The sequence below is a fragment of the Myotis myotis genome, unplaced genomic scaffold (assembly GCF_014108235.1).
Source record: "Myotis myotis isolate mMyoMyo1 unplaced genomic scaffold, mMyoMyo1.p scaffold_m19_p_1, whole genome shotgun sequence".
Taxonomy (NCBI): domain Eukaryota; kingdom Metazoa; phylum Chordata; class Mammalia; order Chiroptera; family Vespertilionidae; genus Myotis; species Myotis myotis.
In genome coordinates this window covers 197440766-197452907 of record NW_023416313.1, presented here as the reverse complement: position 1 = coordinate 197452907, position 12142 = coordinate 197440766, and the positions used below count along the sequence as shown (strand labels likewise).

Below are 12142 nucleotides of genomic sequence, written 5' to 3'. Positions count from 1 at the left end.
CGTTACAACTCTACACATCCACAAGTGACACACTCAAGGGGCAGATTCAGTGAGCACCAAAGCCCCACTGAAGCAAGTCCTACTCAATAGGGATTTCTCCTGCACAGAAGCTCTTTCATTGTAGACATAGCTGGTTCTCACAGCCAATTGGCCTAGAGGTCAATTCTTCCCAGTGATGCCAACAGCAATCAAAGCTCAACTACAAGACTGTGCACACAGTCCACACAGGGACACACCTAGAGTACCCAGCTAAGATGACTGGGGAGACTGACCCACTGGGCCCTACAAGATACCTAATACAGAAGGCCGCTCTACCAATTCCAAGAGACATAATAGTTCTACCTAATACATAGAAACAAACACAGGGAATTAGCCAACATGAAGAAACAAAGAAACATGTTACAAATTAAAGAAATGGAAGCAAGCAAAAAATGGATACAGAGTTCAAAACAATGGTTATAAGGTTACCAAGGATCTTAATGAGAGTTTCAAGGGATTTAATGAGAGCTTCAAAGGAATTAATGAGAGTGGCCAGGGACTTAATGAGACTTTCGAGGATCTTAGTGATAAAAAGGAGCAGTCAGAAATTAAGCATACACTAACTGAAATAAAGAATAATTTACAGGGATTCAACAGTAGAGTAGAAAATTCTGAGAATTAAAACAACAATTTGGAATATAAGGAAGCAAAAAACACCCAATCAGAAGAGCAAAAAGAATCCAAAAAATGAAGATAGTGGAAGGAGCCTCTGGGACAACTTCCAGAGTATCAACATTCGCATTATGGGAGTGCTACAAGGAGAAGAGAGAAAGAAAGATGTTGAAAACCTATTTCAAGAAATAATGACAGAAAACTTCCCCTACCTGGTGAAAGAAATAGACTTACAAGTTCAGGAAGCACAGAGAGTCCCAAACAAGAGGAACCCAAAGAGACCCACATCAAGACACATCATACCATATTTTTCCGTGTATAAGACACCCCCATGTATAAGACATCCCCCACTTTTCCAACCCAAAATTAATAAATCAATATTTTAAACATTTTGCTGGTTTTGCTCTTAATGCCTTCTTCTTTTTTGGCATCTTAAGGGATTGTTCTTCCTATTTTCTCCACTGTCTGATCATACACTCAGTGAGAGGCAGTCCAAATTAACTCTCTGCCGCTCTATTTCAATACTCTTTTGCATAGCTGATTACATTCACTTTGAATTTTGCAGAGTAAGACAATCACTTACCAGTATTTTTTAAAAATATATATTTTATTTATTTTTTACAGAGAGGAAGGGAGAGGAATAGAGAGTTAGAAACATTGATGAGAGAGAAACATCGATCAGCTGCTTCCTGCACACTCCCCACTGAGGATGTGCCCGCAACCAAGGTACATGCCCTTGACCGGAATAGAACCTGAGATCCTTGATTCCACAGGCTGACGATCTATCTACTGAGCCAAACCGGTTAGGGCTCACTTACCAGTATTTATCTTTTTACTTTTTTATATCTTTATGGGCTCAGAACTCTCCAGTCCCTGTTGCATCTCCACCTCTACCCCCACCTCCAATTATGGCATCAGCTGATGCCAATAAAAATAAGGCTTGTGATTGGAGGAAGCCTGTTTGACAAGGTATGGGCAGCTATGCACCCACACAGCTCCCTCCTCAGGGGACTTCTGTGTATAAGATGCCCCCTCAATTTTCAGTCTAACAATTTTAGGAAAAAAAAAGCGTTCTTATACACAGAAAAATACGGTAATTAAAATGCAAAGGGCAAAGAGAGAATCATAAAAGCACCAAGAGAAAAGCAGTTAGTTACCTACAAGGAAGCACCCATATAATTGTTAGCTGATTTCTCAATAGAAACTTTGCAGGCCTGAAGGGAGTGGCAAGAAATACTCAAAGTGATTAATAACAAGGACCTATAACCAAGATTACTCTACCCAGCAAAGCTATCATTCAGAATTAAAAGTCAGATAAAGAGCTTCACAGACAAAAAGCTAAAGGAGCTCATCACCACCAAACCAGTATTATATGAAATGTTGAAGGGTATTATTTAAGAAGAGGAAGTGGAGGAGGAAGAGGAGTGCCGGAAGCTAATTCCAGCATGTCAGCAGGGCTGAATCATCTGGAATGGCTGAGGGCATTTCCGCACACCTAAAGATTTGTTTAGATGATTGCTTGCTGCCAGACAGCTGAGGGCATTTCAATCTACATGTTATTGCCTCCTGCTGGCCAAATACTTGAACAGCCATAGGCAGTTCCAATCTGACAATGGATTCTGTATACTAAACCTTGACCTTTGATATGTATATCTACCTTGCTTTAGGACAATTTGTGTTAATAAAAAGCAAGGGGTCCAGAAATTCAGAGAACTTGGTTCCTTTAGCTAAGTCTTCTCTGGCTCCCCAAAATGCCTTCCAAAATTATGTTTCGTCTCTGGACTCTTTAAGGATTTACGCTGCAGCCCCTTCTCCAGATTCCTGAAATCCCTTGCAGATTCCAAGAAACACACACCAGCAGAGGAGGAAGAGGAAGAAGAAATAGATAAAAAATATAAATAATAAAATGGAAATAAATACATATCTATCAATGATTGAATCTAAAAAACACACACACAGAGAAATCTAATGAACAAAATAAACTGGTGAATAAAATAGAATCAGAAGCATGGAAACATGGATCACACTGACAAATCTCAGAGGGAAGTGGGATGGGAGGGGCGGGGGCGGGAAGAGATTTAACCAAAGATCTTATATGCATTTCTTATGGACACAGACAATAGGATGGTGAAGGCCTGGGGAGGGGTGGGAACTGGGTGGAGGGGGATAATGGGGAGGCAAAAAGGAAACATCAGTAATACTCTCAACAATAAAGATTTAAAAGAAAAAAAAAGAAAAAAACTAATATATGTACACAATGCAATCATTCATTTGTTTGCTCTGAGCATCAATGTCAGATGTGTTGATGTGTTCTAGATTAATGAAACACACAGCGGTGAAAATTTTGTTTTAATCATTAGTTTTAACCTTTAGGTCCTTATTCGTCTTCAGCTAAACTGGGTTTCTAAACTATATAATATACTCATGGAGTTTCCATTTTCCTCTTAATCTCTCTCTCTCTCTCTCTCTCTCTCTCTCTCTCTCTCTCTCTCTCTCTTTCTCTCTCTCTCTCTCCCTCCCTCTCTATTCCTCCCTCTCTTCCTCTCTCTCTCTCCCCTCCCTCATTTTTTTTAAACAAAAAGGATCATTTCATTTCAAGGATCACCTCTTCTTGAAATAATTCATCTGTGTTCCCATTAAACTTTTATATGACCTATAATAATATTCCCGGTTAAAGTATTATAATGGAATGGTAAATGAGAATCTTTGACTCCTTTTCCCTTTTTGATTTATAGTGGTGAAGATCCTCTTTTTAAGAAAGAAATATGGAAAAACAGTAATAATCTGTTTTTATTCCACCTGCTGTCTAGCCAGTTGAAATCAATGAATTAAAGTGATTTGTTTCACATTTATGTATATGTATTACCATTAGCAAGTAAATAACTACTATCAATTAATTAAACTATGTAGTCCTTTAAAATTATTATAGATACTACCAATACCTATCTAAATGAGATACTATACCCAGACAGCAAAATGTTTTGTGTTAAGTAATAGCACTTCTTGAGAATGTATTAGTTCTTCCTTAAATTAACAAGTGAGAATTAGTATAGCACACATCTCTTGGTTTTACCACTATTTTTTTCTGGGACTACCTCCTCCCTCATTTATTTGAGGTATCCCACTATTCTGGCCTCAGGCATTTGTCCTATGACTAGTCAATTAATATATCCTATACCCTGCCCACAGTAATTGAGTACATGACCAAATTAACAAAATTATAACTCTTCCAAGGGATTTTACATTTTAGAGCTGGAATTAAAGAGAGACCATGGAGCTAGAAGGAAGGAAATTCGAGTAAGTTGGCAGCCATTAATCTGGTTTCATAGAGAAAGCCCGAATGCAGTAAGAGAAACTAAAGCCAAAAAAGACCAGAGAAGATAATGGCAGTTGCACAAACTCTCTAATTCTACTCTTGAATTATACATACATTCTCAGGAATGTTTGGAATGATGGAAATGAGGAAAGTCTTCCAAAACCAAAGTGAAATTTAAAGTCTTTGGATTTGTAGTTCCGACACAGACCATACAACAACACCATAGCACCAGTCCAGGTTAAGCTGTATTATCCCAATATACACTCTACAGACCAAAAATATATAAGCTAAAAAGGAGGCTGATTAAAAATGATAAAAACTCAGATACATTATTATAAACAAGGCAGCTTTGGTAGCTTGTCTTAGATTTAGCAAACACTTGGTGGCAACGTAAAGTGAATGATCAGTAATGTTTAAAATGCTGTCATTGGAAAAATGTATTTTTCCACATCAAATAAAATTTATTTATAGAGTACCAAAAGATAACAATATAAAAACTCTTCAATTTGTTCAATAAATATTAAGGGTCTCAAAGATAGTCTAAATTGAAATTTAATAAATAGACAATTAAAAATTTAAATTCATCTACCTGGAAATGCAGTATGAGAATGTACAGCTATATGGAAAATAACCACTTCAAAAACCACTGTTTATCCTCTGCTGATTGGCATTTTTAAGAAATTCAATTCACCATAGCAACCTGTCTTAACACCAGCAGATAAGTACAGGCTATATTTAGATATGATGGCTTTCCAGCCTAGAATCCTGTCTTCCTTCATATTTAATGACATGATCCAAGGAACCAAAATATCATTCAATCAGATTGTAAGGTGAGGTATACTAAAGCAGATAAGGCTGTGTTTCAGAACCATGCAAAGAACAGTTTCCACCGAAGATGAAAATTTGTAAAGTACATAAAGGTAAATAACACTTTGATGCCTCAGAAATTTACAAACATATGTAACTATTTTGTCCAATTTTATCTTTCTTCTTAAAGATGAAAGACCATTATCAACCATTAATGATCTATAATATCAAAGTACATTTAAACTAGCAGATTGTTGTTTTTTAATTAGTGTGCTGCACTTCCAATCTGGCATCTTCTAATTAAAACAGATTTTTATTTTTTTTACTCAAAAGAAATCCTTTAGATGAGGTACAACAAGAGCAGTAGCAATATAAAACAAGCAATACAATACAAAATAAGGAAGATGAATTGATTAAAATACTATTGTTACAAAATAACTATGGACCTATTTGTACTTTATAATCTTCATAATGATAGTGAAAAGAATTTGTTGTACTAAATAAGCACCATGGTTTTATACAGTTTACATCACAATATACCAAAATACCATAATAATAAAACATAAATACCTTTTATTTTTCTTTACTCTATAGATGAGTTGCATCAAAATCATTACTAAAGATAATATGTGAAGTCCAATTAAAAAATGCCAAGACCATATCATCTCACACTCTTTAGGATGGCTACTATCAAAAACCTCCAGAAAACCCAAACAAACAAATAGAAAATAATAAGGGTTGGTAAAGTGGATAAATTAGAATGCTTGTGCATTGTTGGTGGGAATATAGAACAGTACAACCGTTAAGGAAAACAGTATGGTAGTTCTTTAAAAAATAAAAAATAAAAAAAAACAGAATTACTATATGACACAGCAATTCTACTTCTGGGTATATAACCAATGAAGTGAGAGCAGGGTCTCAAACAGATATTAGTATACCCAAGTCCATAGCAGTATTATTCACAATAGTCAAAAAGTGGAAGCAACCTAGTGTTCACTGATGGATGAAAGGATAAACGAAAGATGGCAACTTCTTTTCTCTTCTTCTTCTTAAAGACCCTTTAACATTTCTTTTAATATTGGTTTGGTGGTAATAAACTCCTTTACCTTTTTCTTGTCTGGGAAATGCTTTATTTGCCTTCAATCCTAAATGATAGCTTTGCCGAGTAATCTTGATTGTAGGTCCTTGCTTTGAATCATTTTGAATATTTCATGCCAATACCTTATGGCCCGCAAAGTTTCTGTTGAGAATCAGCTGACAGCCTTATGGGAACTCCCTTATAGGTAACTAACTGGTTTACTTTGATGCCTTTAAGATTCTCACTTTGTCTTTAAGCTTTTGCATTTTAATTATGATGTCTTAATGTGGGCTTCTTTGGAGTCATCTTGTTTGGGACTCTCTGTGCTTCCTGAACTTGTATGTGTATTGCCTTCATCAGGTTACATCCTTATTTTTCCATATAAGTTGTCTTTAAATAATTTTTTAAGTGTTTTGATTGATTTTAGAGGGAGAGAGAGGAAGAGGGGAGAGGGAAAGAAAGAGATTAATTTGTTGTTCTGGTTATTTATGCATTCATTGGTTGCTCCTTGTATGTGCCCTGACCAGAGATCAAACATACAACCTTAGCATATTGGGATGACACTTTAACCAATTGAGCTACCTGGCCAGAGCCCTCACCTAGGTTTTCAATTATTGCTCTCTCTCTCTCCTCCTTCTGGAACCCCCATGATACTCTTGAAGTCATACCAGAGGCTCCTTATAACTATCCTCATTTTTTTTTTTTTTTGGATTCTTTATTCTTTTTGCTGTTCTGATTGGGTGTTTGCTGCTTACGTATCTTCCAATTGCTGATTTAATCCTCTGCTTCACCTACTCTACTGTTGATCCCCTGTAATGTATTCTTCATTTCAGTTAGTGTAGTCTTCATTTATAACGCCCTTTGTTAGAGTTTCCATGTCCTTTTTAATGCTATACTGAGTTCCTTGAGCATCCTTATAACCATTGTTTTGAATTCTGTATCTGGGTAGTTTGCGTACCTCCATTCCATTAAGTTCTTTTTCTGGAAATTTCTCCAGTTCTTTCATTTGGGACCTGTTTTTTTTTTGTTGTATTTTGACTGCTTCCTGGTGTTTGTTTCTATGTATTAGGTAGAGCTGCTATGACTCCCAGGTTGGAAGAATGCCCTCATACAGGAGGTGTCCTATAGGGCCCAGTGGCATAGCCTCCAAAGCCACCTGAGCCAGGTGTACCAGGTGTGCCCCTGTGTGGTCTTTGTGCACCCTTCTGTTTTAGTTCAGCTTTGAATGTTGATGGCACATCACTGGAATTGACTCCTAGGCCATTTGGCTGATAGGGCTGGTCATGACCACTATGGAGGATCTGCTGTGCAGAAGCCAACACTACAGAGCAGACTTGCTTCAGTGGGGCTTTTGTGCCCTCTGAGTCCAACCCTTGAGTATGTCACTCATGGAAGTGGTTGGGTTGTAATCTGGCATGGTCTAAAGCTATCCAATCAGTACACTTGTTCTGAGACCTCCTGGTAAGTGCAAACTATCACTTGTGTCATGCCAGGGAACACCAGGCATGAGCTATGGCCGCTACTTGTGCTGGGCTTGGATAAGCCTGAGAGAGGCCAATCTGTGAACCAAGACTGGCTGCACTAATGCCAGGGCTAGGTCCACTTAGCAAGGGATATGGGATATGCAGAGGTCAAATGATGCTTGTTTAAGAAACTTTAGTTAAGTTGGAAGCGTGAGCCAAGAGAGGCCATTTGTATGAAAAAGCCACTGGAAAAACCTTGGGTGAGCCTACAAATTGAATGGAGTGGGTTTAAGGGCATCACCAGGGTGGCAACAGTGTTAGCGAGATTGATGGAGAGACAGATATAGCACCTGTCAGTTCTGTGGGCGGAGGGGTTGGCAAAAGAACAATGGCCTCTGCCAGCATTTTTGCCTGGCAGAAAACTGCCCCTCCAGCCCTGGGCCTGAAGCCAGATAATTCTGTTCCTCCCCATATGTTCTGATGCCTTTCAAGCTGCTGCCCCCGTGGTGCTACAGCTCAGATAGAGTGAGTCCAAGTAAGTCTGTGCTCAGGCCCTTTAAGAGGAGTGCCTGGGGCTCCAGAAGCTCTCCATCTCATGCAGTCACCATCCAGACTAGTTTTTACAGTCATATGTTATAGGGATTTCTCTTTCCAGCACTGAAATCCTGGACTGGGGGTTCTGGTGTGGAGCTGGGACCCCTGGCTCTTCAGAGGGGAACCTCGATAGCCTCGATATCCCTACCAATTTTTTACTACCAGACATGTGTGTGGGATCAGCCCTTTCCATGTCTACCAGTCTCAATGTGGCTGCTTCTTTATGTCCTTAGTTTAGGACTTCTGTTTACTAGATTTCAGGTGGTACTGATTGATTCTTGTTCTGTAGTTTAGTTATAATTTTGATGTGATTGTGGGAGTTTCCAAGTACCTCATTCACTCATGCTACCAACTTGACCAGAACTCCCCAAGTCTAGAAAGTCTTGCTTAGAAATTCACAACTTTCTCTTCTTCCAAAGCGTCTCTCCTTCATATGTTCACTCAATTCATTCAAGCCCAATAATTAATTTACTACAATAAAAAGAAATCTTGGCATGTATATTATATACAGTTTGAATAAATTACAGAGGGTCTATCATACTATTCCAGTAGTTGCATCAGATTAACAATATGAATTTGTCACTTTTGATTTGCATCTCTCAGATGATTAGTGACTGAGCATGTTTTCATATGTCTCTTGCCCTTCTGTATGTATGCTTTCTAAAGAGTCTATTTAGGTCCTTTGCCCATTTTTTTGATTGGATTATCTTTCTTTTGTTAAATTGAATGAGTTGCCTATAAATTTTGGAGATTAAACCTTTATCGAAGATAACATTGGAAAATATGTTCTCCCCTGCAGTGGGCTTTCTTGTTGTTTTGTTGATGGTTTCTTTCTCTGTGCAGAAGCTTTTTATTTTGATATAGTCCCATTTGTTTATTTTCTCCTTAGTTTCAATTGCCCTAGGAGCTGTATCGGTAAAGATATTGCTACGACATATGTCTGATATTTTGTTGCCTATGGCTTCTTCTAAGATTTTTATGGTTCACCATCTTTCGTTTAAGTCCTTTTATCCATTTTGAGTTTATTTTTGTGTATGTTTTAAGTCGGTGGTCTGGTTTCGTTGTTTTGCATGTATCTGTCCAATTTTCCCAACACCATTTATTGAAGAGACTGTCCTTGACTCCATTGTATGCTCTTGACTCCTTTGTCAATATTAATTGAGCATAATGGCTTGGGGCAATTTTTGGGTTTTCTGTTCAGTTCCATTGGTCTGTATGTCTGTTCTTGTGCCAGTACCAGGCAGTTTTGAGAACCGTGGCTTGGAAATATAGCTTGATATCTGGTATTGTGATCTCTCCAACATTGTTCTTCTTAAGATTGCTACAGCTATTCGGGGTCTTTTTTTACTCTACATGAATTTTTGGAGAGTTTGTTCTAGATCTTTGAAGTATGCCATTGGTATTTAAATGGGGATTGCATTGAATCCGTAGATTGCTTTGGGTAGTATGGACATTTTAATGATGTTGATTCTACCAATCCATGAACACAGTATATTCTGCCATTTGTTTATGTCTACCTTTTTCTTTTTTAAATTTTTTTATATGTATTTTATTGAGTTTTTACAGAGAGGAAGGGAGAGAGACAGAGAGCCAGAAACATCAATGAGAGAGAAACATCGATCAGCTGCCTCCTGCACATCTCCCACTGGGGATGTGCCTGCAACCCAGGCACATGCCCTTGACCGGAATCGAACCCGGGACCTTTCAGTCCGCAGGCCGACGCTCTATCCACTGAGCCAAACCGGTTTCGGCAATGTCTACCTTTTTCTTCAATGTCCTGTAGTTTTCCAAGTACAGGTCTTTTACCTCCTTAGTTAAGTTTATCCTAGGTATCTTAATTTTTTTTTGTGCAGTGGTAAATGAGATTGTTTTTGGTTTCTTTCTGTGATTTCATTATTGGTGTATAAAAAGGCCATAGATTCTGGGTGTTAATTTTCTATCCAGCTCATTATCGAATATATTTATTAAGTCTAGTGGCTTTTTTGATGGAGTCTTTAGGATTTTCTATGTATAATATCATGTCATCTGTGAATAATGATGGTTTTACTTTTTCTTTTCCAGTTTGGATGTCTTTTATTTCTTCTTCTTGTCTGATGGCTAAGGCTAGCACTTCTAGTACTATGTCGAACAGGAGTGGTGAAAGTGGGAATCCCTGTCTTGTTCCTATTCTTAGGGGAAACGGTTTTACTTTTTGCCCATTGAGTATGATGTTGGCTGTAGGTTTGTCATATAAGACTCTTATTATGTTGAGGTACGATCCCTCTATTCCCACTTTGCTGAGAGTTTTTATCAAGAAAGGGTGTTGGATTCTGTCAAATGCTTTTTCTGCATCAATTGATATGATTATGTGATTTTTGTCTCTCAATTTGTTTATGTGATGATCACATTTATTGATTTGCGGATATTTTACCAGCCTTGCAGCCCTGGAGTAAATCACACTTGGTCATGGTGTATGATCATAATGCTGGATCCGATTTGCTAGAATTTGGTTGAGGATTTTATCATCTATGTTCATCAGGGATATTGGCCTGTAATTCTTTCTTTGTAGTGTCTTTATCTGGATTTGGGATTAGGATAATACTAGCTAAGAGCTTGGAAGTGTGCCTTCCTCTTGAATTTTTTGGAATAATCTGAGGAGGATAGGTTTTAGTTCTTCTTTGAATGTTTGGTAAAACTCCCCTGTGAAGCCAGCCAAACCAGGGCTTTTGTTTGCTGGAAGTTTTTTGAGTACCGCTTCAATTTCATCGGTAGTTATCGGCCTATTCAGGTTTGTTTGTTTTTTTTTTATTCTTCCTGAGTTTTGAAAGACTTACATAAATCTTAAAGAAAAAGTTCTTTCCAAATCCAAGTGGCAAAGGCAAAATAAAAAAGTATTTTCCCCTAAATTCTCTTTTTTTAAATACAATTTTTGTTGATTTCAGAGAGGAAGCGAGAGGGTATGAGAGATAGAAACATCAATGATGAGAGAGAATCATTGATCAGCTGCATCCTGCATGCCCCACAGTGGGGATTAAGTCTGCATGTGCCCTCTTAGGGAATCGAACCATGACCTTCTGGTTCATAGGTTGATGATCAACTATTGAGCCACACTGACCGAGCTTCACTAAATTCTTACATTCTAGGCTAATGCCAAGTTAAGAAAATAATTCTGAATTAAGATAGTATCTGGGTATTTTCAAACAGAAAACTCAAAATTATTTTGTCCATTCAATGCAGTAGTGATCTAATTTTTTCTTAAAATACTAAGGTTAGATTTAGAATTTAGTTACAGGTTACATGATAAATATTCTACATTCTGGAAAGAAGTACCAATTTCTCTCAAAACACTATTATTCATTATTTTAATCTACTATCTATAATAATAAAAGCATAATATGCTAATTATACTGGACGTCCTTCCTTCTGGACAAAGCTGCAGCGGGTGGGGGGCTGCAGCAGAGGCAGCCAAGGCAGCAGAGGCCCCCGGCTACAGTGGCAGTGGGTGGGGGCCAGGGCCAAGTCACCTGCACAAATTTCGTGCTTTGGGCCTCTAGCTGAAGTATAATTCTCCACAGCTTTTATATCGATAAATTCCACAGGAGCATATTATTTTCCACAAATATTGCATTAAACAGATATATAATCCTATTACACAAAAATACAACTTATAAATAATAATGGATTTAATTGATTTGTTTAAATAAATATTACTCAACATTGACTAGGAATATTTATATTCACATATACTAATTATATTCTTAATTATTTATAGGACTGAAAGGACAACTGTCAGTCTTCATTGGAATAAACACCCTGAAGAAAGAATATGGGAAATCCTTTTGATTAGGAAAAAAGAGAGATTAAGAAAAATAGTTGAAAGAAAACACTGCTAAGCACTCAATTTTCTTTTCTCTGCTGCCCAAGGCTTAACTAGTCTTGATTTTTTTTTTCCCCAATAAAAGGTGATCTGGGAGGGTATGTTCATATAGAAAATAGTATACACAATTCCCAGTAAATATACAACTGCAAAAATAAATTAATTCAAGGAATAGAAAGTGACATTATATTAAAGTAAGAATTGCCACATGAACAAGAACATTAAAAATTAAAACCTTTAAAATTCTTCAAAAATCTTGGGCTATACACAGCTCTCTTATGTAAAACATGAAAAGTATATTGTTATGGTAAATTATTACATATTGTTATTACGAATTATTTTATGCATATTTGTAATTATGCTTATAAATTATTCAC

The 12142-nt window shown here is 37.2% G+C and overlaps 1 protein-coding gene across 15 annotated transcripts in view; it reads right to left on the bottom strand.

The window, feature by feature from the left end:
• Nucleotides 1-12142, bottom strand: part of GPHN (gephyrin) — a 439201-nt gene that overhangs the window by 337057 nt on the left and 90002 nt on the right. The gene's annotated exons all lie outside the window — the stretch shown is intronic.